The following is a 17,962-nucleotide window of genomic DNA, read 5'->3' as shown; positions in this document are numbered from 1 at the left end:
GCATTTGTTGCTAGTGTGAATGAATTCAGTGTTCTCTCAGTGGCAGGGGAGGATAAAGTAGGAAAATCCCTTGCTTGGGGCTAAAGCCACACATTGGTATTAACTATGCTGATTTTTTTATTTTATTATTTATTTAGTTTATGTTTTAAAGGAAAAGCTTCCCTCTTTTTTTTCCTCATGAGACATTTAATTCCTCAAGACATTTTGATGTCATTTACAACATACTTATAAACATGCCAAAACAAGCTTTGTTTCATGGACACAGAAATCCATAATAATTCATTTGATACCCATTCCAGAGCAGCTGTTCTTATGCTCTGCTTCAACAGCAGGGCTGTATTTAGCAAATCTGTGCTGTCTTCCAAACCAGGTAAGAGGATCACCAAGCCCCATTTCTGACATCCAAGCAACCCACTACTCTGTCAAAGCCTGAGTGGGTGGAAGGACTGTGAGAAGAAGGATGAGTTACCTTTATTCTGAACAAATCACAAACTAATAGGAAGTGTAAATTTCACCCTACTACAATGGTTTGAAGAAAAAAAAAAGGAAAAAAATAGATGACCTAACACAGTCTTTCCATTTCTCTTTCACACAGGGCAACTCAACATCCTTCTAAACAAAGGCAGAAGGCAGCACCTCCTAAAAGCAGCTGGAGCACCTGCAGCATCTCTACTCCATCACCAAGTGCGATCTGAGCACTGATGCTGGGACTTTTCATGGGCAGCAGCTCCAAGGAGATTATTCACAAGGAAAACAACACTGATATGTAACATACAATATATGTTGTATGTTACATACAAGAAATGAAAGATTTACAAAGCAACTAGATGCTTCAATACAATAAAAAAAAAATTCTTAATGGAAAGGGTTGTCAAGCATTGGGACAGGCTCCCCAGAGAAGTGGTGGAGTCACCACAGCTGGAAGTGTCCAAAAATTAGTAGATCTGGAACTTTGTGATTTAGTGGGCATGGGAGTACTCAGAGGTTTGACTTGATGATCTTGGAGGTCTTCTAATAGCTCTGATTCTGTGATCCTCAACTATGCTATTTTTACAGATTATCTACTCAATCTACTAACCACCCAACATCACTTGATAATGCACTGTATTGATCATGTTCACATCACATTCACAGAGTATGTCTCACTGTAATTTACAACTGTGCCTGAGGTTTGGATTTTATAAGGTCACTGCATTGCCTGGTAACTAATCTCTTCCTGAACATACAAGTCCAATACCAAATCTATAGAGATCAGGAACTGGACTTGAAGCAGCATGAAGCTAGGTTTAAAAATTCTTTTTTTCCTATTTGGAAGAAAATAAAGTCAAGCTTCTGTTTAAGGTCTTTAACTTGTTCTCATTCTCACAATTCTCTTCATCACCATAAATATAAGCACAGAGTGTCACATAAACAAGATACCAGGAGCTAAGCTTTTCAAACAAAGGAAAACAAGCAACATAAGGAAGCTAAAATAAAAGCCTACCATATTTTGCACAGGTTTTTTCAGTCTCATCTTTCTCACTCCTATACCTCAGAAAGATACTTAGCAAACAGTAAAGTGTGGAAAACTCATCCTAAAAGCACCTATAGAAGTCAATAAATGTGCATGTGATAAGGTTACACCATTTTTTTCATTATCCTTGCTTGCTGCTCTGTTTTCACACCATGTGTGGAAGCAACATTTATCATACTGTACAGTATCATCACTACCAGAAGTCCCTGTTTCAGCTGGTACTTCAACTTGTTAATAAACTATAATACCCCTCCAAAATAACAAACCCATTATTTTAAACTAAACGAAGAAACAAAAATTAAGAATGAGTCATACTAATGCCTTAAGAAAAGAAAAAAAGGAGAGGGGTGTGGATTGGCTTTTTGCTTTGTATATTTTTAATTCCTCCTTTAGCCACTGTAAATTTTTCTTTAATGCCAAGGACCAAAGTTTGAAGGATCCCCAAGCATTGTTCTAATACACCAAAAATAGCAAAAATCAAAACAGCTATGGTACAGCCTTAAAGGAGATGAGAGTCAACCACAAGTCTGTATGCTACATCTCTGTCATCCAGAGTTTCTGTAGACATTTTTCTTCTCACTGCTTTGCAGAACATTTAGTGGTTTAGGTCTCATATATATAACTATATATAAGCAGGATGAGGTCAATGTATATCAATAGCTAACACAGTCAACTGACTAGGTCAATCCACAGAAAAAAAAATTTAAGCACAGTCATTCTTTTTTTTTTAATATAATAGGGGGAAAGAGTCACAAAAGTACTTATATTTTTTCTACTGGTAACACTTTTCCTGTTCCCCCTCTATTACCCTTTCCAAGAAAGGTTTTTGCTTTGAAAAACACCCACTCTTAACCTTCATCAGTGACAAGACAGGAATGACTGCTGGGAATGAAAAAGTAGGACACAGTACAGGGCTCTTGTGTTGCCTCTTGCCTGATCTGAGAAGTTACCACAACATTTTCCTTTTAGAGATTTCTAACACTTGGAAAATATATTATCTTATCTTACCCTTTCGGGGAAAGATTTGTCTGCAACTGCCTTCCAGCTCTTGTCATGGTGCCTTTCCCCTCCTCTTTTTCCCATCTGCAGTTCCTCTGCTTTGGTGCAAATGCCCCAGTCTGGTGACACTGGTAATCAGTGAATTCTACAGAATCCAGCACCCCAATTCAAATTTCTCCCTCATCTTGCATTCCTTGATTTCCCAAGAACTATGTATTGATTTTACACATTATCTGGTCAACCTCTGCACTCTGAAAGTAGTTTTCTGAAATGAAACAGGTTTTTTTTAAATATTCAATGCATTACAAAATCCTTAAAAGATACTGTCTGAATGATGATGGTTTGCTGAAGAAAAAATAAATCTTTTACAGTTGCACAACAGTACAGCTCAGGAATTCAAAAACACCCTTCAAAATGAATGTCACAAAATTAGGTAAATATTGAAGTACACATTTCTGTGCATTTCTATTAAAAATATTTTGCAGGGCACAGCAAGCCTGACGAAGAGAACACAAAAATTCAGGGACCTCTCTGATATATCAGTTTCACCAACTAGGGTAGAGTTTTGCTCACAGATTTGATATCCTGTCCGTTTCTTTTATCACTATAGTCATTGTATTGTATCAAATCAACCAGTTATATCAGAAAACAGAATTTAATAAAAACAAGCTTAGCAGTAACCTGGTAGAAGATTTATTAAATGAAAATATCACACTAGGTCCAGAGAAAAAAACATAAGTCCTTGAAAAGCCCCATTGGACAGAGTTATATCATTCAATTTACATAAAGCAGCCTCTGACAGACATCTCATAATGGCAAATTTCTCCCTTCCCTCATAGAATTTTTTTTAATGAGACATTCTCTGTTCCAAAACTAATTAAAATGTAACTGTATATAATTTGTACTTTAAAATGACAATGAAAATTATTATACAGAAAGAGGGAGAAATCTAGACAACTAAAAGATGCAGCTTCCCTACTTCTGGTATTTGCACGCCAGTTTTCAAAGCTGAATCATGAAGACAGAGGGGAAAAGGACCAAGTCATCAGATCCATAGTCTATATGAATCCTAAAATGACACTGCAGCTGGCAATAGTGCCAGGAAAAAGGTGCTGATGAGAACTAGTCAGAAAGACTGGGATGTTCCATGCTGACTAAAGGTTGATGCGGGTGCTTCAAAGCAGCTCCAATCTACAGCCTCCAGAGGAACACTTTCTCTAATTAAAGATAGGAGAGATGGAAAAACAAAAATAAAGATCAATAATAAAATGATTTAGCCATGAAGTGGCTAATTAGCTGGCTTCTCAAATTTATAATATCCAAAGGAAAGACCACACAATTAAATCCGTTGTTTACAAGATGCAGGGTGAAAAAGCCTGCAAGATGTCAGGGTGGAAAAACCAAAACCCTGAGCAGATGTAAGGGTTCTTTTGGTGATGGTGCATTAGCTTTAGCAATACTCAGTGTGGGGGAGCTTGCTCTCTTTCCCATGGAACTCCTTTCAGCAATGTGATCTGATAACTAAACTAATTTGTTTGATCTAGACATTTACAGGTTGATTATCAAATACCTAATCTTTTAAAATAACTATAACTTACTCTTTTGATCTGGTCTGGTCCAGTCCTGCAAGGAAAACACTGCCAAATTTATCTAACAGACAGAAAGTATCCTACACATGATCACCTGTAGGCTTAGTCTCAAAGCCACTCATTTTGAACAAATTTGGGGAGAACAGGGGTGGTTGGTGGCACTGGGATGTGCTTTTACCAAGCTGGAGGCAGTAATCTGGAAATAGGTGAAATCAAACACCCGTCAATGGAGCGGAAACCCTCACAGCAAATGCAAAACTAGAGGCAAGGACAGAAATCTGGGGGCACTTATCCTGAGGGGGTCCAGTGAACAACACCACAATTTATTCTTGGCTGAAATGACATGTGTCTTGCTTCATACCACCAGTACAGAAAGATATTACTTCCTTTACTGCTTCAGGTCTTGTCTATTATTTACAAATTATTAAAATATAGTCTTCCTTGTCTCTAATGCAAGAGCAAAAGGTCAGGAAGTGATAAGCCTATACTAGAAAATATGTTCATTCAATTACTAACTGCTCCTCATTTACCTTTATGTTTTCAGATGCATGAATAGACCATTCCTAACCCTCCTAGCATTTATTGTATTTGTTTGGCAACCTATTTCTTCAATCAGCATGAGTAACTAACCAATAAAAACAAGTCAAACACTCTTGTCCAAGCAGCATACCATAATCACCAAAATTATCAGCCACATATGTAGTCTCTGGCAAGCTATTACAAATTATTATGATGTGATCTAATGTCCAGTCAAGGAAGATAAAAGTGACATGTACATTATCTGTTGCTGGATTTTTGTCTGGACTTCTTTGCCTAACAGGACAAATTCAGGTCATCCTGCTTTCTCCTTATAAAACACTGGCATTTTTTTCAGTTACATGTAGGTCTTGCCATGCCCCAGGCTTACTGAAAAAAAGAGTCTCTTCTATAACCTTTTCAAAGGCTAAATTGAGAAATCAATATCTACATACAGTTTCCTTCACAGATCTCCTGTAGCTTAAATGAAGGAAGAAAAAGATGACTTGGAACAGTTTTATTTTGATTTCAAATCTTTTGGCATCAGGTGAAAGCACAGCCTACATCATAACATCATGAACAGCAAATAATCAGGTGAAGGACATCATATGAGCAAGATACTAATAAAGAAGAAAGACTACACAAATGTTCTTAATTATACACCTGGCAAGAGACAGGGGATTTCAAAGAGCAATTTGCTGACACAGGCTCTGAATAGGAGACAGAAAATAACTGTGAGTGGGTTTCAAATATTAATCAACTGAAATAACAGAATTTCAGCATAACAAAGTAGTCATGTTTATGCTTTCACAGATAAAAAAAAATCAGAAGGAAAATTGTGCTAGTCTCAACATGTGATAAATTCCGTGGTTATTGTATCACCAAAACTTTTGCCTTTTGTCTATATAGCTTTACAACTCAGCTGCGCCTGTATGTTTCCACAAGAGGAAGGGAGAAGGGAAAAAGTCAGTCAGAAGGGAAAAAGATTAAATTAGAGGGTCATTAATACCACAAAGCTGCCCAAACCTGAGTGACTGCTAAAAAAAAAAAAAAAAGGTGTGCTGCCAAGTATTGCCTTTGCAATAACACATTTCTTTAAAGACAACGCTACACCCACATTAAGTGCACAGCACTTCAAAAAACACCACCAGTGGTCAGTAGACCATTACTACGAAGGACAAATGCATTGCTGCAATATGTCATTTGAATACCGATAAAGCAAAGACAAGCACGAGCCTGAGATAAGATGCAGCGATTTGGCTTTGAGCCTGGAGCAAAGGGCCACGTATCAAGAGACATCCTCCCTCCTCCAACTGCCCTGCTGTTCGCTGGCTGCGGAGGCTGCGCCAAGGCTACACCGGACGTACCGCGGATTCCTGGGGACAAGCGCCAGCCCGACAACTGTGGTGGGGACAGCCAAGTCCCTGTCTGCACCCCACCACACATACAGCAGCTCCCCCATGGGAAACAACCAACAACATCTGGAATAGCCTCCCAGGAACAGCAGCTCCTCCGTGCCACAGGGACTGTGCAGACATACTGTGGGGAATGCCAGGTGGATGAGAAGAGCTCCACACTGCCATGTTTCCAGAATACAGCTGGGCTCAGAGAATGAAGCTGCTCTTCATTTCACCCTTCTGAAAGTGACCAAACAGCTCCAACATAATTTATCTAAAATTTTCCATGTAGAAACAGCTATCATCATTTTCAAGAGCTCAATCTCTAGCATGGCTGCAATTTGAGCATATCCCAAGCATCTGCTCTTGATGGGCTAAGCCAATGTGTGTTCAGCTAAAGATTCAGCAATACTTTACTCAGAGAAACATACAAAAGCCACAAAATTTTTGTTTTCAAATAAAAGTAAGTTGCACAGCCCCAGAAGGGACTACCATTATTTCTAAGAAAGCAAAATAACGTGAAGAGTTAAAGAGGTTCCTAGCAGTGGGCTGTCATTGTGCTGTTGAACATTTTGTACAGTTGGCAGATCTGCTCAGGCTAATTAAATGAACTTCAGGCAGTAGAAACTGAAACTATTTTCTAATCCTTCCTAACCTTAGAAAAAATCATACAGAAAGCTAATCTCATCTTGGTATTGTGCCTTCATAAAACAGCAAGAGCATGAAAATTACCACCTCTGCCACAGATGAATAAAAATTTTGCAACACGGCATAACACACACATTTAAAAACCAAGTTCTTTGCAGCACCTCAACTTAGAACATTATTCTCACATCCTCACTTAGATGTATGTTAAAATGCTTCCATGTATTGGTTCTTATGATTAGAACATGAAGCAAATAGCACAAAAAAACTGTCCAACAGCCAATATTAAAGAACACAAATATGTTCCTGAATAATTCAATGGTTATTTCCCAGTTTCACTCTAAGCCCTCAAGCCACTCAGTGGGTGTAATCTGTCCTAGACTCAACTGTGGCTGTATACTTTGGCACTGAGTCAAAACAGAGAGGTTATTGTTTGATTTATATGCCAAGGGCCTCTCAGATAAAGGGCTAATGGCAGGCTGATAGCTTCAGCCTTTGCATATGGTGTTTATACAGACCCTTCTTTCCCCTCCCTCCTTTTTGTGTATACTCCAGGAAGGCTGTGTCACATCAAGATCAAGTTAATTAATTAACTCATACTAGCATAATTTGATTGATAAAACAATTGATTCACTAAAGGTCACACAGAGTGCTGTTAAAACACCAACTTTTCTGCCTCAATAACACAAGGTTTTGAGATTTGCATTTTTCCATGCTACGAACAGGAATTTTAAAGAAATAATCTTACTAGAAAAATAGATGAAAGAAGCTATGAGAAATTAATCTGTCAATTAAAGTGCACTGCAAAGTTCAGAAAATAATCAGTGCTTTATGAGATATTTAAGCAAAAAATAAATCACATTCTACAACAGAAAGAGTCACATAACTTAATTTTCTATATTGTTAGTTCTGCAAACTATTCCACCAAAAGAAAACAAAAGGCCTTGCATATGTGATATACTTTGCTACTTACTAGATCCAAACTGGGAATGTTTCCTAGGATATAAGTTTCTATACTGTTAAAATACTTAAGAACATAGTCCAGGATGACCAAGTCATTATTTATTAGATGTTAGGGAACTTCATGATCAAATTATACAATAATTACTTTTCTGCAAGACACAAACACCATGAATTTTTAATTAAAAAATATAATCTCATTTTAAAAAAATAGACAAAAATCATTACAGTAAGACTAAATTTTTAAGAGCCTTTTGTCACCAATTTATTTTAAAACATTTATTTTAAACAACAGACATATAAAAAGGATGCTGCCAGGAATTTTAAAAGCAGTTCTAAAATAATATTTAAAGTGTTGCAAATCAGCTTGCAGCCACCAAGGCTGAAGTGCTTTGAGCAAAACTGGGAGCTGCTTATCAGCCACCAGTTTTACAACAGATTCCGCTCTGGGCTACCTGAAATACCTGTGCTAATAAAAAAGGTGAGAAGAGACAGGAGTTTGTCAGTTCACTGTAGGTTGTTCAATATCCAGGTATACATACCAAGGAAGTACAGTATTCACTTGACTAATACAGTACATTCACTCATAAAAAGGCAAGATTTGCCACTAGATGTCAAAAATTTCTTAATATTTTGCCTCCTCCCCTATTTTTATTTTGGCATGGGTCTCCTTGTGTCAACAATACTGACCCAGCATGAAGAATCACATGCAAACCAAACCAGGAGCAAAGAACTTTGCCTACTCCTTGACAGCTGGGAGGTGCTGCCAGGCAGTTCCACAGGATACAGCCCAATTTTTCTTTTTTACTGGTTTTGTCTACAGCTGACTCAACATGGCTATAAAAAACCCCAACAGGCAAAGCACAAGGGTTACTCTATGAAAGCTCTGGCTCACAAAAGAAGGGTATGTTGTGGAGTGCACCAGGGGAAAGTTGGTTAAAACACACCAATAAGACAAGGAACAGTTACTGTACATGAGTTATTATATTCAAGCCATTATATTTAACCTCATAAAGGCATTGCTACAGATACTTACACTTCAGGGAAAGGCCAGTCAAGTAAATTTTAATTTGGCAATCATTTGCAGACATGGGAAGATAAAACAAATTCTTGCTTACCATTAAGAGAAGAGAAAATAAGATTCACCAGACACAACCCGTGACTAAGACCAATAGTAATGGGAAAGTGTTCTTTGAATTTTTTATTGAACATAATGAGAGAACAAATTTCCGTTTCTCTTATGAAGAAGCATATGGAAGTATGGGACAGGATTTTCACAAACATAGTAGCAAGGTCTATAATATGTTGAGAACACAAAAAAATCAGAAGTTTATTTCAGACAAACAAAAATTGTGAAAAGAGTGATATCAAACCTGTTTGCAAACATCATCACAATTTTAAGTTGTGAATCTGCTGTTTTGTACAAACAAAACAGTTTCTATAAACCACTATGTTCAGAGAAAACCATGAACATTATACCCCAAACCAGGAAGAAATGTGCTCCCTGTTATCAGCAGAGCATGGGAGAACTGAAAAATAAACATTTCAGGAGGTACTTATAAACACAACCAACAGAGCAACCCCAAAATGTCACAAAACTTCTCTGTTTACCTACAGCTCTTTGTTTTGGGATGAATTCCTTTTCCTTCCTTTATAGATAATGGAAAGTAAATCAGACTCTTAATATTTGACATATTTTTGGTCTCACGGATAAACTGAATTACAATAAAATTTAATAAATAATTATTAAAAGGTTGCCAAGGATTCAGTTCATATCAGGAATTGATTAAAAAGAAGGGAAACAAAACCTCCTAACAAAACTAAATGATAACATAGCATTCTATGTTTTCCCTTTCTTTTTTCCTTAAATAAAAAAAATAAAAGAAACTTAACTCTATTTGGCTCATTCATATATCTACTTTACAGATGGCCATACTTATAAATTAAAATATGTACACAAGTCTGATGAGTGTGGTCAACCACCATCTGAAGCATGTTCATGTCTTGCCAAACCCACCATCTTCAGTTTTATCAAACATTTCCTCAATCCAAGCATCATGTAAACTTGTAGGGACAAGCATTTTAATCACAGTCTTGTTTCATGTGGATCTAAATTTAGATGTATTTGTGTGTATATATATATATACATGCTGTGATATACATGCAATAAGTATTTTGGCTTCAGAAAGCCAAAAAGTTTAACATACACACTTTAGCATGACACAAAACAACTTGCTAATAACCACATACATGAGACAATGCAGCTGTGCATGAATGATGTTATTAAAAAGTAATGCAACTTCACTCATTGCTGCTTCCAATATCAAAGAAGTATAGTGTAAACCAACGACACCAGTGTGCATTAAACCAAGACAGCAGAAAGATAATCCCTGCACTGTATTTTACCATAATACAAGTCAGCACAAACACACACATGCACAGGTATATACAGAGTACCTGAAAATTGATTAAGAAATCCTCTTATTCTATTCCATTTATATAGACTAGTAACAGAGAATTTCTGTTCCAGATTAATATTAGAACAGTTAGTAAAAAAATTCTTATAAAACATCCAGAGCTTGCTTTCTTTTCATGTAGAATTTTATATATTTATATATATATATTTGTCAAATGGTTTGGTCACAGTAATCCTCTAGCCAGACAGCATTTCTACAATGTTTCAGCTGATTATAGATGGACAATACAGCATTTTCCTGTGTTAAAAACCAAAACCACACAGTCCAACAAACAGCTTGGGGAGGTATGGGTTCTCATCTCTTTTGAGTTCTGTTTATTCTAGCTATTCCCAAGATCATTAATATCCACTTGAACCTGTAAACTTGAAGGTCAACAAAAGGTGAAACATAAGGAAGCAATATAATATGGAATATTCAGCTAGTTATATATTGTGAAACGTTAAGGCAGTTTCCTTAAACTACACTTTTTAAAAATTCTTTTCCTTGGTAGTAGAAAAGATAGGAAGATACACTCCTTGTTAAGCCAGAGTTAAATTTGGAGGATTTACAGAACACTAGCAATTCCTGTTAGTTAGTAATTTTTAAAATTAACAAACTCTGTCTTTCTAGAAAATGCTATGCAATCAGAACAAAATGAGTAAAAAAAATAGTTATCAAACAGTCCAGAAATGGAATAAAAATACAGGCCTGAAATTGTAATATTGTGTAAATATCTTACCACTGTCACAAGCTACATGAACTGTCTAACCTAAGTCTGCATTGATTGTTGTTGTTAAGCTACAGCAGTGACATGTTACATGTATAAGCTTGTGACCAGCAGTACTGAGAACACACAAAAGCCTTACAAATACAACACCTCTCAAGATCAAGAGGGATCTGTTTGTGGACTAAACATCACACAAAATCTCTGCAATTCCTGGACTCCCTTTCCTCTCATAGCTATCCTTCTGCAAATGACACATGCCAACACTAACAAAGCTATACATGCAGATAAACCAGATAATCACTATTTTGACATCAGAAGAAAATACAAATTGTCATGCCCTACATGTGCTGTGGCATCCAAGTGCAGTAGATCAAATCTGTAAAATAAACTGACTAAAGAGAAGAGGCTGATACTGCAGGGAGAAACTGCTTGAATCAGGACTCTTCATCTTCCCAAAGTACCCTGTGAAAAGGAAAGCTAGTGCTTAATTCCATAAAGCCCTGTTGCCTGCAAATTACAAAATGACTGGATTTAGGTTACTGACTGTTCCAAAGCTCCCTTTGGAAAATTCTGAATTAAATATAACACTAGCTCACACGCACACACACTGGAAGTCATGTAAGCAAGCTGATTTAGCTTTCCAAATTCATATGGCAGCTGATACTGCTACAGGATAATTTCTGCATCAGCTATCAAATGTTTTGGTAGAAAGAAAATTATTCTAAACAAGTAAGGCAACTCTGGTGAACTATTGGAAGAAACAACAGCACCAGCATGAAATGGCTGGTGAAGGAAGAGGTTCAACCTAAATAAATTTCTGAAGCCAGCTCTACTCACATTCTACAAAACCAATGTTTCACACCATTACATGACTACTGTACATTTACTGTGGAAACTGCAATTTTTTGTCATCATGCTTATTCTGGAAGATGTTACCCTGAGGCAAGTCTTGAGGAAACAAAGGTATGTTTGGAAGGTAAGGAGTGTAGGAAAAGGAACCCATGCAAAGTTGTCACTGCTCGCCAGGCTGAAGCATGAATGGAAGGGAAGCATTAGTCACACAGCCTGAAACAGAAGCCATGCCTGGCAATTGTATCAACAAGAAATAGATCATCATCCTTGCCTGAAGTCCTTTTATGACAGTTATTTATTGACTTCAAGAACCTCTGAAGTCTGTAATCTTGCATGATCATTACCCTGCAACAAATGCCTCTGAAAGTCTTAAAATATATGAATTTCAGTGTGCTTCTTTCAAAAGTTGGATTATCTCAAAAACTTTACTGAGAGTATATCAAGAAAAGAGGGATTTTATTAATCTTTTTTTAAGGCTTATTCTTTTTGATCTACAGCAAGTGTACTTAACAAGGTTGGATAATTTTAACCCTGTTTGCTGACAGCTGAAGCAGAGGGAGCTAGCAGCTTACTTTGAAGGTAATGGAGAACAAACAAGACACATCTCAGGAAAGTAGGACTGGTTTTCATAGACGCCAGCTGATCTCTAGGTCTTACTAATCCTTGAAATATTAAATCCCACTAAGCTCCATCTTGTATACAGACATAATTTTGAACATGTTCTGTGAAAAGAGAAAAGCAGATTAACTATCCACTGAGTAAAGCATCCTAGCTCTAAGATGTGGTCAGGACATTTCAAAACAGTTTAACTCTATCCTTCCTCTAACCCTTAGCTATTCCTTTTTAAAATTATGTTATTTAAAAATACATAATACACACTTAGAATTTTTATCTATTAACCAGCAAGTAAGTTTTCCTCCCTTCTGCAATAGCTTCACAGCACTCATCTCTGCAGAGGAGCCCTTATGACAGGCAACACAACATTTAGCTCCTCTAAAACTTTTCCATTATTAAGTAGTACTAAAGAGATCTTAAACAATTACAGTAATACTGAGGCACTTTGTGGATAACAATAACGATGCATCATACTTGAACTTGGAAAAACAAGTTTCAGTTCCAACCAAATATATGGCAGTGTTGTCACTTCTTGACAGGTATTCAGGACTAAGTTTCTCTGTATTGATTCAGCATGGGACCAGGTCTAGAAGTGTTCCTTCCTGTTCTTCTCTTGCACACCATCCCCCTGCCCCTCCCCTCATAATACATTCCTTGGAATTTTGATTTCTCAAAAGGGTCTCCTGTAGAAAGAATAGAAAGGTAAAATGCATAGCCTGGAACAGCTAATAGGATTCATTGTCAAGTAGAGTTAAAAGCCAAACAAACAAAAACCCAACCAAAAAATAACCCTAAAACTGTTATCCCAGCTGTCCATCACCACTCAGAAGTGACACCTGATCTTTAGACCCCAGGGCAACAATTAAATGCAGACTGGTCCAAATAAACAACCAAGCACACCACAGCAATTGGAGGACTGCCAGAAACAAAACAACTGACATCCAGATGAACACTGAGGCTAGTTTGCTTCCTTCAAGACAAATGAAAAAAATCACTGAAAAGTGAAATTCTTTCTGTCAGAATTGCTTATCGTGACCCGATCCACCCTGTTTTGCAGTTAGCAGATCTGGATATATCTTATTTTTCACAAGGTAAAGGGAAGGATTGATGCTGAAAAGCTTCCCAGATATATCACAGGCCTCTCAGCCCTCTTGCGCACTGTAATAAAACAGGCCAGCATTACCCCAAAATTCACTCTTGCTCCTCTAACAGTGGCCAAACTCTGCAGGAAAAAAGTGCATACAAATAATTTCTTAAAACTTTCTACTCGTAACCATCACTTAACCCCATCTGAGTTTCAACTCACTGCCTTTTAGTCCAACAAAATGTTTCAGCAAAATGTTTCATTCCTACAAGCTGCAGGACCACTTATACAGAATGCCAGACTGAGTTACTGCATGAATCAAGTTAATTGAAAGCTTCTGAGTAGGATTTTGTGCACTACAAGGTACAGCAAAATTCTTGGCAAGCATCTCTTTAAAATGTGTATATTAAAGAGTTACTTGTCAGGGATTTTAATTTCAGTTTTGGACAAAGCAATGAATTATACTAAATATAAAGTCTGATCCTTACAACAAACACATTGCTTGAGAATATTACATGTAACACAATAGGTTACTTTAGAGCATTCTGCTCTACATTTTAAAGCTATTGCATAAGGTTATTTTAATAAAAATGATTCCAGGGAAAGAGCAGCTAGTAATGAGGTGCTGACAACTGAATCTACATTTAGGGATTGCACTCGAGTGCCAAGTCCACTTTTACAGATGCGCTGCTTAGCTATCCAGTAGATGTCCTCAGGGCATGCAAGACCAATGTATTTTGGGTCACGTTTGGCAGCAGAGATAGATGAGACAAGTGAAAACATTTACCAAGAACACATCTGACGTGTGTTTTTCTTATTAGAGAAATGTAAGAAAATAAACCCAGATACCATGGAATGCCAGGAATTCCTTCTCCTCAATGTTTTTGATTTACAAGGACAATTTTTGGTAGTCTCCTTTGACCTCCCTCCCTCATTTGCTTGCCCAAAGCCTGCAGTCATCAATGCAACCTCTTGACTAAGCCATTTTGAGGGCTTAATGTACAAAAATACATCTTCTTCACAGATGGAAAGACAACTCTTTGCATAAATGACTCAGTTACCACAAGAATCACTGCTTAGTAAGTTTTATAGTATATCTAGTTATGAGTCAAACTCTTAACTTTTCTTATGAGTTGAGAACAAGTATTCAAGTAGATACTTTGAGATTCAAAATAAATAAATAAAAAAAAAAATCTGAAGCAGTCTTTACATCTTAAAGAAGAGATGTTTGACCATGCCAGATTCTTTGCTAGTATGTTGGTGAAGCTTAGATCAACTCAAGGGCTGGGTTCTGCATATCTTCATTATTCCACTTTCTTACTTCAAAGTAGCATATTTGTCATAGTTTCACTGCAAACCTAGAGCCCTAGCTTCCCTCAGATCTAATGCAAACCTAATATGGACAATTCTAGTCTTCAAAACCAAACTGACAGCTATTCAGAAAGAAGAAAGCTCCAGCCTCAGGCTTTCATTTTTATAACCATTTCCATACTCTGGTTCATCTGTCACGAGAAACAGATAAGGACTTCTGTCCACATTGAATATATTTACCCTGTGCTCTGGGTATCTTCTCATAGCCCCTTCCTGATACACTTCTGCCTGCCATAGAATGAGTGATGAGAGCAGAATTTTGTCCTAATCCAAAATCTCTGGATTTTTGGTCACTTTTTTTAGTCATTCAATATTAACTCTGCATCCTCCTCCTATGTGGCAGCGGCCACACTCCTAAAACAGGTTTCTATAATCAGTGTGTTTGCCACTGTCTAATTCCCTCCTCCTCCACATACTCTCCTTACCAGCAAGCCAAGTCCCATTGATGGCATTTTCTGACCTGTCAAAGAATGTCTGAAGCCATGACCCATTCCCATCATCAGTAAGAACAGCAGCTTTTTTTTTTGTTGAGGTTAATTTCCCTTTTTTTTAAAGGGGTAACTGGAGCTTAGGCAGCCACATGCAGTGTTATACATTCAGCATGTGTTCTGTGGCTGTTTCCAGTTAGTGAAAATGACCTGATATGGATTTTTCTTGTTACTTATTTAAATAAGTAATAGAGTTGTGCAGAGAATTAAGTAAGGTCATAAAGCTTTTTCTCTCCCAAAGAGGTTGGAAATCTTTTCCAGTTGAAGATCATTTAAAAATATATATTCACAACCTGTGGAAATTAAGTGGTACTTGGTGGAGCACAGTCATCTAGAAGCTGCAGAAAGACTGCTACAGGGTTGCAGCGCATCAGGGCATAAGAACTGACTTGGCTTGATCAATATTCACAACCACTTTTGAAACTGTGAACAGTTATAAAGTAGCAATACCCATTTCAGCATCCTGTAACAACACTTCAGGAAAAAGAAACACATACACACAGGTAAACACTACACCTAGGCATCATGAATTAGATTCCAAAGATCTGCCATCTAAATAACAGAAGCCATGCTAAATATTATTTAGCCATGCTAAATAGCATTAAAGAATGTTGTATTTTTGGCTCAATTAAATTAAAATCAATAGTTGTGTATGTGTTTATCTGTATAAAATTAGAGTATTTATCTGTGCAAGATTCTGTCTACTTTCCAAAGTAAAAGGAACTTCAAATTCTGACAGGTAAATAGCTCACTTCACATAAACTGAAGCCTGTGTAAACTTTGACTCCTGATTCATATTAAGTCTGGAGTCATGAAATAACCCAAATCATTTAGTCAAAACTTGCAATCAGACCTCTTGCCAACAGATAATTTTGTTTCCTTCCCAAACATTACTTCGTCATCCAAATGAGCAGCTGTCATTAGCTCTTTTCATCAGTCTATTACAGCACATTTCTCTCCATTGTAAGACATAGCAGGCTTACTTTACAGCATAAGAATGATAAACTAAAACACTCCTCCAGGTCACTCAGTCACTCTGTTCTGGTACTATGGCTGAACAGCAAATGAGTAACTCCACAGTATGTAATAAGGCCAACGCATATCACTGCACTTTAAAACCTCGCTGTTGAGGTCATTCAGGAGGCAAGCTTGAAGGCAGATGGCCAAGCAGAGTAAGACCTAGTCTTAGAAAAATCTCACAACATCAGCCAAAGCAATAGTCTCCAGGAGATTGTACTATAACACAAGAAAGATCAGAGCTCGTTTTAGAGAGCCATAAAGTCTACTTAAACAGACACAGTCTTTATGCTACTATTACACTCTGAATACATCTGCAGGAAAATGCACTGTGGCCACACCAAGAGAAAAGCACTTTGCAAACAGGGGAAAAAAGAAACTCACAAAATCATAAACAAAACCATTAGGGGAACAAAAAAGTGATGTCAGTTTTAAAAGAAATGCAGATACAAATACACAGAGACAAAAAAAGAATTGCCTCTAAGCAGCATAAAGATCTTTCCTTTCTGTCCTGACTGCAGACAGTAGTTACTCTTTCTGATAGGTCATCAGAAAGAGATTTGTCCTTCTTTATATCTTGCAAGGAATGAGCCTGCAGAACAGAGCACAGTGGTAACCAGGGAACAGCTAGAAGATATATGAGGGTTTGTACTCACTGAATTCCTTATAGGCATTAAGCTACCTTGCTCTGATAACCAGGTGACAATGCAAGTACTCAGATGTGTTGATCACATGAAGTTGGCTGGACAACTTCAGGGTAAGAATCAAATTAATTTTTTCTTTCCAAGGACAGTCAAAGACTTGGGACTTATTGGCAGAACTCAAATAGAGGGAGAGAATATGGAGAATAATATAAATACAGGGAGCCTTTTTTCTTCAGAATTAAAAATATGTCTTCAAAAAATTAAGTATGAAGGGTTCTGATTTTGCCATTTTCACCAAACTGATTCTACAGGCAAGAGCATCTCAAACCTCTTGATCTTTGTACTCTGAGGACTGCTATGATAGTGTCAGCGGGCCCAGGAAACACAGCCTGAATTCCATCTGAACACTTTCATTACTAAGCCTGACTAAGCCTAGGCAAAGAGGGCAGTTAGAGGTTCTCTAAAGTACAAGAAGTCTTGAGCAGTCCAGCTTCCCATAACCCCCAGAAGTTCTTTTTGGTGGGTTGAGAGGCATAGATAAGGAAGAGCCACCCAGCTGATGCCAAGAGCCTGTCAGCCCAATTCATCCATTATCAAGCTTCAAACTTCCTCTTATCTAGAAGACACCTTATAAGGCTTCTGAGCCCTGTCATAACAGACAATTGACAAAAACGTGGCACCTATTAGGCAGGAGAATAGTTGGACAAAGAACCCTCATGAAATTCCTCTGTTCTTTACCTCAACAGACTCACTACTGCAGCAAACTGGGGTTCTGCAGAGCGGCAGCAAGTTCATCTAGCAATGCTGTGTGTTACATAGCACAGGCAAGCTGAAGGTCCTGACCTCTTTCCAGAATTTTCCACTCTCAGCACAGCCCTCTCACCCCTTCATTTTTTCCATTTCAAGGAGGTCCCATGTTGAAGGGATCCGGGCAAATATACACATTTATTGTAAAATATAATAAATCTTATCAGCTTGTTCATCTGATCCTGTGACAACAGTCAATTACGTTCATTTGACTCAGGCTGGTTTGAAATTGAGCAGAAAGCATCTCCTGGAAAGCTTGTCTTGACTGACAAATCCCAGAAG

At 37.5% G+C, this 17,962-nt stretch overlaps 1 protein-coding gene across 2 annotated transcripts in view; it reads right to left on the bottom strand.

Annotated features, from left to right (window-relative positions):
- SCFD2 (sec1 family domain containing 2) overlaps window positions 1-17,962 on the bottom strand; it is a 187,357-nt gene that overhangs the window by 157,580 nt on the left and 11,815 nt on the right. The gene's annotated exons all lie outside the window — the stretch shown is intronic.

The sequence above is a fragment of the Parus major genome, chromosome 4 (genome assembly GCF_001522545.3).
Source record: "Parus major isolate Abel chromosome 4, Parus_major1.1, whole genome shotgun sequence".
NCBI lineage: Eukaryota > Metazoa > Chordata > Aves > Passeriformes > Paridae > Parus > Parus major.
Note: the sequence above shows the minus strand (reverse complement) of the source record. Positions and strands in the feature narration are given on the sequence as shown.